Raw genomic sequence first — 18,634 nt, forward strand, 5'->3', positions numbered from 1 at the left:
CGCATGCGCCTTCCGCTCTCAGCAGTTGGCGGGAGAAAGTTGAGGATGAGGAGATGAGAAAGAAATATTTGTTTTGGTTATTTGACGCAGCTATTCAAACGACATATTTACTTTATTCAGTCTTTAGTATAAGACATAAACATGCAAAAACATTATATATATATATATATATATATATGATTTATTTATATTTTCCGCCTCTCTCCCTAGGGATCGAGGTGGGGTTACAACATAAGTAAAAATGCAGAAACACAATAAAAAGATTACATTAGCCCCTAAACCCTCCCACTGTTAGAAATAATAAAATATATAGACACATGCACACACAAGAAATAACGGTCCAAAACACAGAGAAAGACATAATCCAGTTTGAGACCATGGCTCAATGCTATGGGCCTCTGAGAGAACACCTCTCTAGGAATCTCTAGGTCCTCCAGTGCAACTCTGTGGTCAACATCTGCCAAACATTGGCCATAAAACTGCTCTGGAAAGGCAGCAAATGCCCATTGGAGTGTTCTCTCTAGGAATCTCTAGGCCCTTCAGTGAGACTTTTGGTTAAAGCTGACTATAGAGTTGTGCTGGAGGACCTAGAGATTCCTAGAGAGAACATATTAATAAAATCTGAATAATTAAATCTGCAAAAATCAAAGCTGCAAACGTGGAGGGAAGAGTGTACACACGCAGACACATAAAATGGCATTAAAATGGTGTAGTGTGGTAGAGCCTCTATACTGTACTATGAAGCTGAGTAACCTACACATATATATATATACTCATACACATACTATAGGGTGCATCTGCACTGCAAAATAATGTGTGTGTATATATATATATATATATATATATAATGATGTAGTGTGGAAGAGCATTAAGAGTAAGACCCAGGGAATACCCTGAAGATGACATATATATGTGTGTCGACTCGACACATACATACACATATATGTGCACATTTATATATGTACACACATATACTGTCTATATATATACTATATGGTATATATATACTATAGAGTGCATTTCTACACTGTAGAAATAATGTTGTGTGTGTGTGTATTATAAAATGATGTAGTCTGGAAGAGCTTTAAGCCCCAGGGAATAACCTGAAACCAACATATACAGTACACACACACACACATATATATACTACATAATATAGTATATAAAATATAGGGTGCACTGTAGAAATAATGCAGTCTGTGTTTGAGTGTGTATATCTATATCTATCTAATGGTGTGTGTGGAGGAGCCTTAAACCTGCGGGAATAGGCTTAGGATGACTTCGTTCTGAATAAACTTTTGCAAGTAGGAGACCGGGCTCTGCCTGTGAGTCTCCCTCAGAAAAGGCGCCTCCTTTTCGGAGGCGAGGCGAGGCCTGCCATGCCATCCCCTTTTCCCTCTCAGAGAGGAGGAGGCGAGAAAGGGAGGGAAGGCGGGCCTGGCCAGACCGTCTGGAGGCGGGGAGGGAGGCCTCTTTAGTGGCGGCGGGAAGCGTTCAAAATGGCGTCCGCCTGCGCCGGGGCTGAGGAGAAGCTGAGGCGCAAAGTGGCCTCTGCCTTCAAGATGCACGGCTTGCTGCTCCGCGCGTGAGTAGGAGGCCTGCTTGCCTGCCTTCCTTCAGACAGCCACACATACTACTACTACTACTACTACTACTACACTAATCCAGAAATCAAGGAAGGCTCCAGACTGAAATCTGGGGATTTTGGACTTCAGCTCCCAGAATCCCAGGCTATTGGCCAACATGGCTGAGGCTTCTGGGAGATGAAGTCCAAAAGGGCTCTTAAAGGGCACAGTTTGGGGACCACTGCTTTAAGGCAATGCTTCTCAAATTTTGGTCCTCCAGATGTTTTGGACTCCAGCTCCCAGAAACCCCCACCAGCTTGGCCTACAGGAAGGGATTCTGGGGGTTGAAGTCCAAAAACATCTGGAGGGCCAAAGTTTGGGAACCACTGCTTTAAGGCAATGTTGCCTAAACGTAGGTCCTCCTCCAGATGTTTTGGACTTCAGCTCCCAGAATTGCTGGCTGCAGGTCAAGCTGGATGGGGCTTCTGGGAGTTGAAGTCCCAGAACCTGGAGGACCAGAGTTTGGATTCCACTGCTTTAAGGGTTGTGTAGGCAGGGGTTCCTTGTCACACAACCGGAGTGACCAGACATGTCCTCCTTTTCCCAGACCGGTCCTACATTCCAGGCTTCTGTCCAAGAGGGATTCCATAATGTCCTCCATTTTGAGCATTACTGAGAAGCACACATTTATATTGATTGATAGGAGTGTGTAAAGCTTTTTCTTTGGTCATGTCCTGCATTTTTCTTGGATGTCCTACATTTTGTGGTGCCTTGTTCAGGGTGAGCAGATGTCATAACCTCAAAGGAGGACAAGGCACCACAAAGTGTAAGCGGTTCAAGAAAAAAGTAGGACATTTATCAAATCAAAGCTAACAACACTCATATAATTGAAAGATATAGCTGTGTTAGTGTGTAGAATCAGTATATAGAGAGATCTTGTAGCCCCTTTGAGACTGAAAGAAAGAAGTTGGTAGCATGAGCTTTTGTAGACATCAGTCTACTTCCTCAGATGCATTTAGTGTAAGTTTAGGCTAAATGCCTCTGAGGAAGTAGACTACAGAGTCTAGAAATGCTCATGCTTTCAGTTAGTTTCTATAGAGTCTAGGAATGCTGTTCCTCCTGGACAGGAGGTTGCAATGTAAGTTGTGTCCTGGAAAAGGAGGACGCTTGATCATACTACACAAAACAACTCTTCGCAAGAAGCTCTCTGGTCTGATCAGCTGTAAAATCTGCTGGAAATCTTAAGAATTGCTGGTTTAATTCATTCCAGTTTCCTGTGCTAGCTAAAAGTATTCTCCGTCCCTCACAATTTTTGAGGATACTTAACTAGATCCTGGCAGCTGTGTGAGAAGCCTGGTTTCAAAGATGCATAATACAGTACTTTAATAGAAAATCACTATAAAATCAAAAATCTTGGCGTATTATTTCAAAGATGCTGGGAACGAACAATGGAGTGGTCAGGTCCAGACTGAAAGTGTCAGCTGCAAAGTGTGATTTCTGAGTCCTTGGGATCCCAAAGAATGGCTCCTGAAGATCCTCAGAGCCCAATTCAAATAATTATTTGCACCAATTTGGGGGGGGAAGGGGGTATTTTTTAAATGTTAAAACTGGCCAAATCCAGCCTAAACTGGCCACAAATGCCATGGTTTACTTGCCTCTGAGCTCCACACCACATTGCCGCCAAAGCAACAAAAACAATGGCCTGAATGGCAAACGGAAGTGATGTGACATCCCTTTTGGCACTTTGAAACATGACAGTATGTCCTGCTAGTGGAGGTGAATGGAGAAAATGGCCCCCACCCCTCCCCAGTTGCCTACCCATGTTCTAGTCCCATCTGTCAGGATGCTGTCATTTCTGATGGGAATGACATGTGCCACTGTCATAGGAAGGCATAAGAAGTTTTTGACTATGTTTGCTGTGTTGGATGCGAAAGGCATTTCATGATGGTGCTACATCTATTTCCCAACTTCTCAGGCATCGTGGAGTATACAGTTGCCCCTTGAAATTAGCGTTCCTCATTCATTTGCGGGCAGCAAATGGAGGGGGACAAAATGGGGCGTGCCCCCATTCAAGCCAATGGGGCTTGAATATCAGCAAGTTTCTATTTTTGCGCATGGGGGGTCCAGAAAGGATCTCCATGAAAACGGAGGTGCGACTGTATTTTGTCTTGGAAATTTATACATTTCTTATGCTTACAATGTATTATAAAGCCACATGTACATTTCAAAAATGTGCAAGATTGAATATGCATGCATTTGAAAAATCGATAGAAGCACATTTTAATGGGAAAACTGTATTTAAAAAAACATAAAGAATTCACTAAAATATATACCAAATTCTACATAGGAAAAAAATGGTTTGTAACCACTGATAGGATGGAACCGGAGTTTGGTGGAATTCTGGAAAAGACAATGATAAGTAGACTGACAGCTTTTTACTTCGCTAATCTTGGCTAATTGTTTTTCTTTTTCTTTAATCAGTGAAGCTACTAAGTATCTCACCGAAGCTCTTCAAGCAGCTAATGAAGTGGAGCTTGAAGCTACGATAGAAAATATCATTGATGCTGTTGAAAAACAACCTTGTGAGTAGAATTCTCCATTTTCTAAGATTGTTTAAGGAGGAAAGATGGGGATCCCTATAAGTCTGTGGGGCTTCTGTGCTATTTGTGATTACAAGATGGGTTATTTTTGGGTTGCATTACTTTCAAAATAAATAACAATGCAAAATATACTGGAGAGGGTCTTCCTTCTGTGTGCCAATCCAGGAGACGGCTATGTCTTCTTGGAAAGTGGATCGCTAATGTGGTTTCATTAGAACATTTGGTTTAGAAATACCTGGAATATCTAGTGCAGTGATGGCGAACCTTTTTCAGTTCGCGTGCCGGGGGCTGGGGGCTGGGGCGGGGCTTCCATCCCCTTTTCAGAGGGTCGTCTTCTGGGGCCGTCACAGGCCAGCAAAAGGGCCGTGGAGGACGGCGCGCTGTCCTCCGGCATCCCAGCCCCCTCCTCCTCGGCCTTCGCTCGCCAAGAAAGGGCGTTGTGGAGCCCTTTTGCGGTGAGCGAAGGGAAGCCGGGAGGAGGAGGAGGCTGGGCACACGTCCCAGCCCCTTTCTCCTCACCCTTCGCTCTGCGCGAAATGGCTCCATGGAGCCCTTTCGAGCGGAGCGAAGGGAAGCCAGGAGTGAAGAGGGCTAGGAGGAGCAGTCAGACGTGCATGCGCCTCTGTCTCCTCCTCCCAGGTGCCATTTTCTGGCTTCCCGCTGTCTCTCAGAGAGACAGCGGGAGGCCCAAAAATGGTAGGGAGGAGGCGGAAGGGGCACGCACCCATTCCACCTTCTCCCTCGCCCCGTGCCTGGTGAAATCGCACCGTGTGCCACCTGTGGCACGTGTGCAACGCGTTCGCCATAACAGATCTAGTGCTTTCTAGTGTTTATTTACAGTAAGTTCAGTACTCTTGTTCTGCTTCTTTGTAAAATATGCCTGGTAGTCATGGGGACATTATATATGATAGAATCAGATACATGTGATTTAATTGTAAATAATGGGTAAAGGAATGATCTTTACACAATCTGCTACCTAAAGAAAAGATCCTAAACAGTTTATTATCACTAACTCTCTTTTAACTTCACTTTCTACTCTATTGTTCTTGTTCAGTGAGCTCTGTGGGTGGACCACTCTCACCTTCATGGGTTGTTCAGAATTCAGCATAGTGCTGGTATGAACAACTGCATTCTAATCTAATGGACAGGTTCTGTACCTTACTGAAATTCACAGAATAACCAAATCAGGAGATAAAAGGAGACCAGAGTGTGTGCTTTGGCTGACTAACATTAATTCATGTGGAAGATGAATTAAGACTGCATGCTGATATTCTTCAAAAGGAATCATGATCTGCAGTCATGGTGTTTTTAAGATGTAAACCTGTGTGTGCAAGCCCAATAGCTCATTGGTAACTTGGTGCCAGGGTGAGGGTACAGTTGGGACCTGACCTCAGTATTAAAGCTGGTACGAGCACCACTGGTGTACCATATGTTTCATATGCATGCCACAGGTGTGCCATACAAGGGACTTGTGCAGTTCAAGGGGTGGGGGAGCTAAGAACAGTGTTTCAGCCTGTAACTACTAATTAGCAGTGCCTATCTCTTCAGGGCTATATACACTCTCATGTGGAAACTCGCCATTGGGTAGACATCATGGGTCTCTTTACAGCAGTCCTGCATAGACAATTTGGCGCATGGGATTTTTTGCTGATTCTTGACTTGCTACAAGTGATTTCGGGGTAATTTTGCTCCTTCTATACTCTGTGTTTTCTTCTTTGCATTGGGGAGGGGAGCGTCTGTAACATACAGCAGACACCCTCCCTTCACCCTGCTCTTTTCATGATCTGTATTAAGGGTTTTCTCAGTTAACTATGGCTCGGAAAGTGAAGGTCCTTTTTACACCTTCCCTTTCCCTCCTCATCCTCTATCTAGCTGGAAGATTTGTAACAGCATTGACACTGAGAGGATGGTGAAAGAGGACTGGAGAAACACAGACTTTAGGGGCTGGGTTGCAACAGAGCATATGGGGTAAATAAATCTTGAACTGGGAAAGAATGTGATCCTACTGTAGCCCATCCTATGGGAGCTGTCTGGGCCTTGCTACAGCAGAAGAGGCACACCAGCAGCTGTCTCCAGAATCCCTTTCTGAGCATGCACAAACAGCAAAAGGAGAGAGATAAGAGGCCAACAGCTAACCCAACGTGTTAGAAAAGCATAGATTTAGAAGTTTGGCCACCAAAATAGAAATAATAAGAAAAGTGGAAAGTGTTGAAAGGGGGAGGGGGAAATTATCCCTGAATGTTTATTGGAGCAGCTTTCAAGTCTCTAAAGGTTCAACATATTTGTGTTTACTTAAGCAAGGCTTCCCTGACACAGTTGTTTCATTTCACAGGTGCCTATTGTGTTAAACTAAAAGTTTGATAGAGCCTGTTGACCTTTTCTTCTTTTTTGTGGTATTGGGAACTATCTCTATTCTTCTCATGCTATTTCTGCCTACGATGCTGGATTTTCTGTTAAAGAATTAATACCCAGGAACACATCTACGTTCCTAACAGAGGTATGACTGTATAAATATTCAATATGAAGCATTATGGCTCTACAACATGCTGTTGTTCGCCGCTTTGATCAGGTTTTGGAAAAGCAGGATACAAATAAACTATATTATTATTATTATTATTATTATTATTATTATTATTACAATCTCTGTAATGCTGAGCCTCATTAAAATGTATCTTAGCCTCATCACCTCATTAACCCTATGCTACTTGCAGGGGAGAGTTTGTGAACTGCCCAGATAATGGGAGACGCCCCATTATCACATGCCCCCCAAATCTCAGTCAGTCTGGGAACAGCTGAAAGGTGGAACTACACCGGCTGTGATTTTATCCTGTAACACAGGGAAGAAAAGAGTTAAACAGACATGCAACACACAATACGACTGATTAATTGTACTGTCAAATAGCAGGCATGATTGAATGCAACTTGACACCCCTTGCCCTTGTTTGTCAGTCCAGCTTCACTTACAACATGTTTGTCTCCTTGTACTCATCAGAGTAGTTCTGGTAAATCACAAGCAACTGCAGCAACTGAAAAGATTCTAATGTGTTAGTATTTTACTTTGAAGTGATATAATAAGCTTTGTAAATGAGCTTTGTGTTTCTAGTAATTGCAATGGGTACCATTTTAATTTTCACAATGTTCTTTTTAGTGTCATGTAACATGATTGAAAAGTCCATGGTGGAAGCGGCAGTCCTGGAATGCAGCCAGTCTGTAGATGAAACCATGTACGTTTGTTTGCACAAATTCATTTACTGAAATGAGCAAATCAAGCAGGAGCTTTTGATGCAATCTAATTCAGTTCATTGTCTTGTTTGCTTCCTTTTACCTTGGTTCATTTGAGCTTTCAGATTTAAATCTCATTAACATTAATTCTTCCGTTAGAAGGTAGAAGTCTCAGGGGGATTGTAATCTTGTGCAGACAATGGCTGTATTGCATATCCCAGAGTATTTGCTAATACTATTTGGAAGAGAAGTTTCAGAAACAGTATTAGCAAGTTTGCATGACTAAATGCACCATTATTAAGGAGGGAATATGGGCTTATTAAATCACAATGTGAACAAATTCTGAACACAGACCCTTTCATTACTTCTTTTGCATGAACAGCTAAATAATCTAGAAAGGGAAGAATATTGTGAAAGTCCAAATTTTTTATTATGGTTTATTGCAGGGTTTGTAACCCAACAATAACATCTGATTTAAAGCTGGTCTGTGATCCTGGCTTGTTTGGAAACAATCACTGAATGATAATTCAGGGTTCAAACATGAATACCTGGTGTGCTCATCTGTTTGTGCAAAGACGAGTATGAAATGGTAATGAGTGAGTTGCATGTACAGTCAGCCCTTTGTATCCTCAGATTCTGCATTCACAGATGCAACCAACCACAACTTGAAAATATTTCCCGTGTCCCCTCAAAAGAATCCAAAAAGCCAATCTTGATTTTGCCATTTTATATAAGGGACACTATTTTACTTCCCCATTGTATATAATGAGCATTCATAGATTTGAGTATCCAAGGGAGTTCTGAAACCAACCCCCAGTGGATACCAAGGGCCTATGCAAGCAGTTCACGTTGTCATTTAATATGCCAAGGTACCTGGTTTATCATATGGAAATATAGCCAATAATATCTTGCAGCTGCTTCCCCCCCAGGAACTTAAGACATTTTTAAAGGAATGTATTCATGTTACTGCTTAGTATTTTCAAAGTAATACATTTGATACTGCTTGTTCAGTTAAAGATAATGTACTGTATTATTAATACATTATTAACATAGTATGTTTTAGTTACTATTTTACAAAATACAGGTGAGAGTAAATATAGTTGGCCCTCTGTTTTTGCGGGGATTCGTTCTCCCCCCCTTGCAAAAAACGGAGACTTGCTGATATTCAAGCCCATAGGCTTGAATGTGCTTGTGAGCATGTGCAAGGCGCACACCACAGGGGCACACCCAATTGAAATTAATACAGGTTGCCCCCCCGTGAATATTCAAGACCACGGGTCTCATGTCCGTGAGAACGGAGGGACGACTTGTACATGATTAAAAATTCACCCCATAACATTCAAACAACATTTTAGAAGTAACAAGTAAATTTTAGAAATAATGAGTGAACATTGATTGATAACATTGAAAAAGTAACAACATTACTACCTGTTACATAATTTTTGTGCAAATGACATTATCCCTGTCATCCAAAAGTAAAATTTATTTTTATTTTATTTTATGACTGCCCTCAATATGGGACCCAAGGGATTTTAGTTTGCCCTGTATATAGTAGGCTTCAGATGCATGTTAATGAAAGCCCTGATCAGGTGAAGAGGGATTTCCACTGACATATTTTTCATTGTGTGACTGGAGGGACCAGGGATGTATTGTCTCTTACGTTCCTTCCCTGTCACATTCCTGATAGCCCGCACTCATAGTTTCTTCAAGCATAGGGATTGTGTGTCTTCAGGAGAGAAGGTGTTGTGTGATCAGGGCACTAAACAGATGGCTTTCACCTTCTGTCCTACATCCCCTAAGTATAGTGTAAATATCTGCATGTGGGCATATGCTGTGCTGATCATGCATCTTCCCCTTGACTGAAAACACTTCAATGGCCATTCCATGCTTTGTGGCAAGCAGGCAAGCTTGGAGAAGCACCTGGCAATGTTCCTAAAGCCAAATGCAAAATTATGATTTCAATCATTGGCTTCATGTCATCATTTTGCATTTGGTTTTTGGGATGTAGCTAGATGCTTCTTAGAGTCTGCCTGTCTGCCCTGAAGCACAGAATGGTCTAATGGGGCAGCTTCAAAAATTCGGTGTGTGTGTGCTTTGGGCTTTGTGGAGGGAGGGAATGCCAAGCCCCCCACAGTGCTCAAATAGCACATCTGCTCACGTAAAGGAAGCTTATGTGTGCAAATGTCCTCAACAGAACTCTGTTCATGTATACAGCAACCTGCTTTCACTTAGGAAAGATAGTGTTTTTTCAAACATGCATGTGGAGCACTATGGGAAGGACTTGGAGCAGAAAAGATGCAGGATAAAACAAGTTGTACAAGTGAATTGAGTGACACTTCATCACTGCTTCACTACAAAGAGGTTGACTGTGGAATTCTTGTTATTTGTGTTTGTGTGTGATATTTAGACTCTAAGATGAGCACTTCAGTATAAACCAAATAGCTCACTTCAGCCCACTTGGCATACCAAAGGGACTGTAAATTAGTCCTCAATCTAACAAGCAATCTTACAGTCATTCCACAAACAGTGATTTTCTTTGTACCTAGCTGTAGAAACTGAAAATCACCATAACTATGCTCTCCTTGTTGAAAAGAGTGTCAAATGATTTCACTGCATATGTAAAAACGAGATGTCAGTATTGCAGAATGCTACAGCAATTTATTTTTGAAGTGTCTTTTTTTTTCACGGAAAGCTTTCAAATGTGCCTTTTTCTGCATTTGATTTTCTCACAGGGAACATGTTTTCAACATCATTGGAGCTTTTGATATCCCACGATATGTTTACAATGCTGAGAGAAAGAAATTTCTACCGTAAGTCCTCCCTCTGTAAGTTTTTAAGAGTTTGGAAACCAAACAATGTTACATTTCATAGCACTCTTTTGTAGACCCTCGGCCCAAGTTTGACTTATGACATGGAAAGCTGCATGAAAATGAAACTGATAATGAAAAGATCCAGTATGGTACAGTGGTTTGAATGCCACACTAAGACTCTGGGAGACCAGGGTTCAAAACACCTCCTCAGCCCTTGAAACCCACTAGGCAATCTTGGACTAGTCTCATTCTCTCAGCCTTAAGGGAAAGCAATGGCGGCAAACCTCTGAATAAACTGTGCCAGTGAGAGAGCCAGCATGGTGTAATGGGTTGAGTGCTGGATTCTCAGAGGCTAGGATTCAAATCTCTGCTCAGCCACTGGGTGACTTTGGGCAAGTCACACTCTCTCAGCAAGAAAACTGCTTTTTAGAGTCAGCATTGTCTAGTGATTTGAGCATTGGACTAAGTCCCTGGGAGTCCAGCCCTGCCAGCCATTGAAACCCTCTGGATAACATTGGCCAAATTACACTCTCTCAGCCTCAGAAGAAAACCAATGGCAAACTTCTTCTAAAAAAAGTCTTGCCTCCTCCCAAGTTTTATTTTTTAGAGTCAGCATTGTGTAGCGGTTTAAGCATTGGACTAGGACTCTGGGTGACCAGCTCCATCAGCCATTGAAACCCACTGGATAAGTCACACTCTCTCAGCCTCTTGGGGAAGGCAATGGCAAACCTCCTCTGAAGAAATCTTGCCCAGAAAGCCCTAGGATAGGTTCAATGTAAGTCAGGGTTGACTTGACACAAAACAAACAACATTTTTTCCCCATTTTTCCTCCTATAATTGACACAGTTTTCATGATTGTTCTTTTTAAAGTTTACACAAGTCTCTGTGCCATTTCTTTCAGTCTATCAATGACCGGCCACCCTGCACCCAATTTATTTGGCTCTGCCAGAGATAAAGCAGAATTGTTTCGTGAGCGACACATCATTGTGCAGCAGGTGAGAAAAAACCCGAAGCCAATTTAGTCCATTTAATGCTTAAAGCCAAGCTATGGAAAGGTTACTCTGAGAGACTACAACTCTCAGACAGTATTGCCAGTGTCCCATAGTTGTAATCTAAAACAGTAATTTTTCCAAAGTCTGACTTAAAGCTAGAATTTTTAAAAGCCCCATCATTTCAGAAAGATGTACAGTGCTACCTCGGGTTACGAAATTAATTCGTTCCGCCGTTCCGTTCGTAACCCGATAATTTCGCAACCCGAAAAGGCTTTCCGTTAGCGCTGGAAAGCCGCTAGCCGCGCTTTGCGTTTGAATTTCGCGCCGAAATAAATTTCGTAACCCGAAAAAAATATCGTAACCCGGAACAGTTTTTTCCAATCTAACTTTTTCGTACCCCGGAAATTTCGTAACGCGATCATTTCGTATCCCGGGGCACCACTGTATACAGAATTTGGAATAAAGATCTGAAGTTATATAACTCAAAGGGGAAACAGTCATAAAGAGCAGATTTGTATTCTTGGGAAAGTTGCAGTTGGAATATGAAATATGAATCCACACATTTTCAACTGATGGATTCAAGCATCCATGGCTTGAAAATGTTCAAAAGATACATAAATTCCAAAAAGCAAACCTTGATTTTGCCATTTTATATAAGAGTCACCATTTTACTATCCATTGTATTTAATGGGACTTGAACATTCACGGGTTTTGGTATCCATGGGGGGGGGGGGGTTCCTAGAACCAAACCCCAATGGATACTAAGTGGGAACCAAAATGAACAGTTGATTTAATTTGAAAATAAGAGAGAAATATATCATCAAATCCAGGGCTGCTGTGATGAACATTTCAATTTTCATTCCAATATCTTAAGAAGATAAACTGTGAGCCTGCAGTCTTGCAGGAAAAACTACAAACCGTCTTACAGTGCCTTACAAACAAAACACATTAATTCTGGCATACACTTCCATGGTACAGAAGCTACTTCATTATATAATTACATTAAAAGCATGGGATGATCTGGGAGGCTGAATCATACTCAGGGCTTATGAGGTTTAGCATCCTTCTCCCACAGTGGCCAATCAGATGCTTCCAAGTTGCTCTACCAGGGCTGGATGTCAATAGCCTGCCCCTCTTGTCTCCCCCTCCCAAGCACCCCCAACAAATGATATTCAGAGATATATTGCCTCTAGTTCAAAGTGTTTTTTGTATGTGACTCAGACTCAGTTCTTTACATGGGCCATGATTATTGCTGAATAAAAACATGTGATAACTAACTTTGCATGGAAAAAGAAGTTTTCCTATAACATATAATGACTTTTTAAAAATTCACTCATATTTATCCTATGCAGAGAACCCATAGGCATGAATATTCACACCATCACTATTGGTACACCCAGATGAAAGCAGAAGTAAATTCCAGGTAGGTTCAACCTGTTAATATCACACAGGATATTGTGTCAGCTCAGTGGCCAAGTGACATGTGTGGGTCCTTCATGACACTTTCTGCCCTGTGATCCATGTGCTTAATCCTTCCAACCTTGCTCAGTCCAAGCCTCCGTTGAGACCAATAGAGGTTTGTAAAGCCTAACATAGGGTAAGGGCAGATGTCTGGTGTGTGTGTGTGTGTGTGTGTGTGTGTGTGTGTGTGTGTGTGTGTTAGCATCTCCTCCACTCAGCAGCAATTAAGATTAGAAAAGAAAGGAACATCAAGAAGAAAGTATTTGTCTTTCCCAACGAAACGTGAACAATGCATGGCCTTTACTGATCGGCAATTCAAGCAGATGGACACTATGATGTTTATCACACTGTACTCTTAAAGTGCTACAATTCCACTTTGACTCCTCTAGCTGCCTCCTGTTGCATTCGGGATTTGCAGTTTAAGGAGGAGTATTTAGAATTCCAGGTATTCTAAATACCCCCCTTAAAACTGCCAATACCAGAATGCAACGGAGGCAGCTAGAGGAGTCAAAGTGGAATTGTAGCACTTTAAGAGTATAGTGTGATAAACTCTATGATACAACAAAGAAAATTCCAGGGCATCACAGATCAAATAGACTCTGTTTATGTGATACACTGAAGTGGAAGATCTGGCCCACTAACATATGGCAGTGGTGGTTGTAGCCTAGGAGAACAGTATTTATCTCCTTTTTTTAGGCAATGGGAAACTGGATAGTTGAGGATACAATATTTCTTCTGTAAGAGTCTGATCAGCTAGGGACACAGAAAGTTGCCCTTTTTGCATTAGAGTAACCAATTTAGAAAAACATGTCTAATTATCTAGACCATTTCAAACCGGCTTTCGGGTGGGCTATGGGTTGAGACTCGCTATGGTCGCCTTGGTCGATGACCTCCGTCTGGGCATGACAGGGGTAGCGTGTCCCTGTGGTGCCTTAGACATCTCAGCGGCTTTCGATACCATAGACCAGGTATCCTTCTTTAGCGCCTGCAAGGTGGGAATCGGGGGCACTGCGCTCCAGTGGTTCCGATCCTACCTCTCTGGGAGGTTCCAGATGGCAGCTGGGAGACGTGTGCTCCGAAAGAGGGCCCTTACATCTGGGGTCCCTCGAGGAGCCATTCTGTCTCCCATGCTCTCAACATTTACATGAAACCGCTGGGAGAGATCATCCGGAGTCATGGGGCGCACGGTATCAGTACGCTTAGACACCCAAATAGTCTTCTCTATGTCTCCGATTGATGCAGTGACCGGGGATGGCATCTCTCCTCTCGTGGCCTGTCTGGAGTCGTAATGGGCTGGATGAGGGAAAACTGACTCAGTCTGAATCCAGAGAAAACGGAGGTGCTCGTGATAGTTTCTCCTGGCCCGAGGATGGCGGTGGTTCCACCTGTCCTGAACGGGATCACGCTTCCGTGAAGGACTCAGTACGCGTCTGGGGTGGCTTCGCTTCTTGACTCTTCGCTCCACCTTACACCTCAGGTGGAGGCGACAGTCAGGAGCACCTGCTATCAGCTTCGGCTGATACACCAGCTGCGTCCCTACCTAGGCCAAGGGACCTTGAAACTGTAGTACATGCTCTGGTAACCTCTGCGTTGGATTTCTGCAACGCACTCTACATGGGGCAACCCTTGTACCAACCTGGAAGCTACAATTGGACAGAATATGGCAGCCAGACTGGTCACTGGCATACCCAGGGCCAGTCATATAACACCAGTGCTTAAAGATCTGCACTGGCTGCCTATTCGCTTCCGGCGCAATACAAGGTGTTGGTTATAACCTATAAAGCCCTAAATGGCTTGGGCCCAGGATACCTAGAGGACCGCCTCTCCCCATATAATCCACCCCGCAAACCAGAACATCTGGGCAGCAGCTATTGAGGGCCCAGGGGCAAGACTAGTCTCTACATCTAGGAGGACTTTCTCCATCTCGCCCCCAACCTCTGAAACTCTCTGCCCATTGAGCTCCGCTCGGCACCTCCCGGCCAGTTCAAAAAGGGGCTGAAGACCTTTCTTTCAAACAGGCATACCCTGATGTGCGCCCCGAATAACTCACCCTCCTTTACGTCGCAGTGGCAAGCTGGCTGGAGTGTTTTATTGCATTTTAATATGAATGTATAATTTTTTATGTATTGTATCTTGTGGAATGTTGTGCACCGCCCTGATTTGTAGAAGGGCGGTAATATAAATAAATTTTTTATTTTTTTAATTTTATTAATGAAAGTAGTACTGTAACAGGTTTCCTTTCCTTTTAAGTTGTTACACTCTGTGTGAATTCAATATTTTATGCCTATTTTTCATATGGTCTGCTCACTTATTCAATGAACTGTTGCTTACTTGGGAAATCCTTTTCTGCACCCAAAGCCCCAAAGTGGTGTGAACAAAGCAAGGAGAAATCTTTTCCTCCTCAGCACTGATAAATGAATGAGATGTTCCCTGCCTGGAGAGAGTGGCCAAAATCTGGCTTTTCCCTGTGCCCTTTTAGTCAGTGGGTTTAGGTACAGTTTGCAATAATCATGGGTCAGCCATTCAGAGGACTGAGGGAATCAGCTCTGTTGCTGTATTCCATAGTCTATATGTTTGGTATTCCTGTCATGCAATATCAGTGAGAAATATCACATGAAGTAAACCAAGCCATATCACAAGCCAAGACTTTTTATTAAGCAAGGCTTAATATATAATCATACCAGGTGGGTTTATGGAGTATGTGTGTTTCAATGTTGTTTTAACTTTATATATGTATTTTATGCTCTTTTTAGATTATTTTGACTGTTTTAAATTTTATTGTAATTTTTAAATGTTTTATCATGAGCTGCCTTGGGTCCCTTCTGGGAGAAAGGTAGCATACAAATGAAATAAATAATATAAATAAGAAGTATGGTACTTTAAAACAGAGTACGTTAGGCCTTAATGATTTCTCTGATTCTAGCTCAAAACTATAGAAATCTCTTGGCACCACCAAAGGTGGGACGTGATTGTTTTGGCATGATAACCCAGCTGAAGGAGGTAAGCTCTCTATCAGTGGTTTTGTGGATGACTGTTGTTCAGCATATGATGACAATCTGTGAGATTTGTGTTTTCAAATGTGACTGGAAGAGAGATAGGAATTCCAAAGTCTTCAGTGAATTAGATGCTGCTGAGAATAAAAGTGAGCAATAAGGAATTCCACTTCAAGTGGAGTAATGGAAAGGGAAGTTTGATCTTAATTCCCTGTACCTATTTTTAAGGGGAAGTTTTTTTGGAAGATCCTACCGGCGTCGTCCAGCTGGACATCAGTAAAGCAATATCCTTTATATGTATGTCCAATAAAACAGGGACTTATCAGAGAGAGAAATTTGCCTTAACCTCCCATGTATTCCATCTGGAATATGTGTTGGCTGTGGATTTTATTTTATTGGTGAAAATAAACACTCAAAAGTTTGTGTCATACAGCAAGTTATGCTTTGCATATCCTTCCCGTTTTGCCAAAATAGTTGATATTTATTGTGTATAAAAATGCCGTATGAACAGTAGTCAGATAGGAGTCCATAAACTCGTAGAAGGTTTGTGGATGGGTTTCATGGAGTTCAAGAAATAGATGCAAACATATTATTTTTTTTCTTTAATTCCTTCATATACCTTGTATTTTTTTAATTTCAAGGTAAAAATTTATTATTTTATGTTGTCTCTTTTCCTGAGTGAAATCAGAGTGGGTACAACAAGGTTAGAAACATAGTAGAGCAAATAAATAAATAAAAAATAAATGAAATGTGTTGATAAAATGTTTAAAACACACAAGCAAGAAAAGATCAATTTAAAACGGTTCAAAAGCATTAAACAGTAAGGATAATAGTATAGCACACACACCTTAAAAGATGTATTCTGTACAAACAGTTACAATCAAATGGCTGTTTAAATAAAAAATAAATAAATAAGGTCTTTACCTGCTTCTGAAAGGAGAGGGGACCAACTTAGCTTTCTGTGGGAGAGAGTTCCATAGCTTGGGAACAGTCACCAAGATGCCCTCTCACACCAAGACAATCCCTCTGTCAGGAATCTTAAGATTGGGCAAGCCATTAGGTCAAATTAATATAATTGTTTGAAGTATGTCCATATATCCCTTCCCCTCTCTTTCTTTCAGGTGGCCAGTGTGGGTTGAGTGTTGGACTAGGACACCAGGGTTTGAATCCTCTCTTGGGCATGGAAATCTACTGGTAGCTCTTGGGCAAGTCACACACCTCCATCCTTGGCGGATGGCAGTGGCAAACACCCTCACAACAAGTTGGCTAAGAAAACCCCTTAGTTGCCATAAGTTGGAAATGATTGAACACACAATCAACATCAGCCTTTCTCCAGTCCAGCCATGAGAAGGCGATTGCAAGCATTTTTGTTTCCCTTTTAAACTAAGCACAGTTTAATAGTTAAATTTATTTATATTCCGCCCTTTTCCCAGAGGAATCAAGGTGGATTACAGCAGAATCGATAATATGTTTTCTGTAGTAGTCTGTGTCTCAAGCAGACATGGGTAGGGCTAACTATGATTTGTTCAGACAAACCCACATGTATTTATGAAGTTGGCTTATTTCTCTAAATGTAGTTTGGATGTAATGCTAAACTTCTATTAAGGAAGATGGAAATCAATACCATTGTTGTTAATCTGCTTTGCTTCTAACATGTGTTTCTGTAGTAATGCCATAGTCATCATCCTTAACCACTTTGTACCAGTTCCACAGTGTTATATACAGAGTCTTGTTTGTTTTAACAGAAGGTAAGGCAGACCTTTTATTGTAAAATTGTGGACTCGTTTGGTGAATTTATGATCCAGTGAGTTCTTAGAAGACTGGTTCATAGTCAGACCATTGCTCTAACAAAGAGCCTGAGTAGTAGTAGTGCGGTGGGGAGATTATATGTACGACATCTGCTTGTGTCTTGATCCGAGCTGTGAACTGAACCATTCTGACAGCCATTTTTAAACATTGAAGGGATGTGATGTTGAAGATGGAGTCATCTTGTTTTCTGTTGCTCCAGAGACTAGATCACAAAAAAATGGGTTCAGATTACAAGAAAAGATTCAACTAAAGACTAGCAAGAGCTGTTGGAGAGTAAATTTATTGCCTAGGAGGGTGCTGAACGCTCCTTGGAGGTCTTAATACAGAGAATGGGTGGGCAGTCTTCAGCGGTGCTTTAGTTGTGTTTTCCTGCATGGAGTGGGGTTGGTTTAGATGGCCCCTGTGGCCTCTCCACATTTACAGTTCTGTTCACTCTCACTATACACTGCAGCAGCAGAATATGAGATCACACAGTCAAAACACACAAGTATAAATTGTAAGGGAGCAGGTTCAATTGACAGCTTTGGATCAGCATGTGAATATGGAGGTGGGGTTAGCCATTGCCATCTGCTCTCCTCCATCCATACTTTTTTACCTGAGACATGAGCACTGAGCAGGACTCTAGTAGGGCTTGTGTGTTGCATGGTGGTTAAGATTATAGCATTATAGGTTTATGACTGCATTGTTGTTGAGGTTATATATCAATAATGGACTTCATGGGTATTACGGTTGGGTGGCTGTGGAAGAGGCCATTTTCACCCACACAATGGAATGAAGTTGCATCACTTCCAGGTTTGTTTCGCCAGAAAGGTGTTTTAAAGGATGCTGAAGTCTTGGGCCTTGGGTGTGTGGGCTAAAGTGCTGTATTTGTAATATTTTAAAGTATTGGGGGGGAGGTGAGAAGGCACCTGGAAAAGACCCATATTTTCCCCACTCTGCCTTAGGGGTAAGACTGTAAAAATACCTTTAGGGCACCAATCTCTCTAATCTTGAGAGTTATGCAGAGTCAGCCCTGGTTAGTATGTGGATGGGAGACAGCCAACAAATGCCAAGTGCTGTAGGCTATTTTAGAGGAAGGAACTGGCAAAACCATCTTTCAGTATTATAGTCCCTTGCCTATGAAAACCCTATGAAAGTCTTGGGGCCACCATAAGTGACAGGCAACTAGAAGATTGCACACAT

General features: G+C 42.0%; 1 pseudogene; it reads left to right on the top strand.

Moving 5' to 3' along the window:
- Positions 1–1,264: 1,264 nt before the first annotated feature.
- Positions 1,265–18,634, top strand: part of LOC121924059 — a 35,088-nt pseudogene continuing 17,718 nt past the window's right edge.

Source organism: Sceloporus undulatus, chromosome 1 (assembly GCF_019175285.1).
Source record: "Sceloporus undulatus isolate JIND9_A2432 ecotype Alabama chromosome 1, SceUnd_v1.1, whole genome shotgun sequence".
In the NCBI taxonomy this organism is placed as follows: domain Eukaryota; kingdom Metazoa; phylum Chordata; class Lepidosauria; order Squamata; family Phrynosomatidae; genus Sceloporus; species Sceloporus undulatus.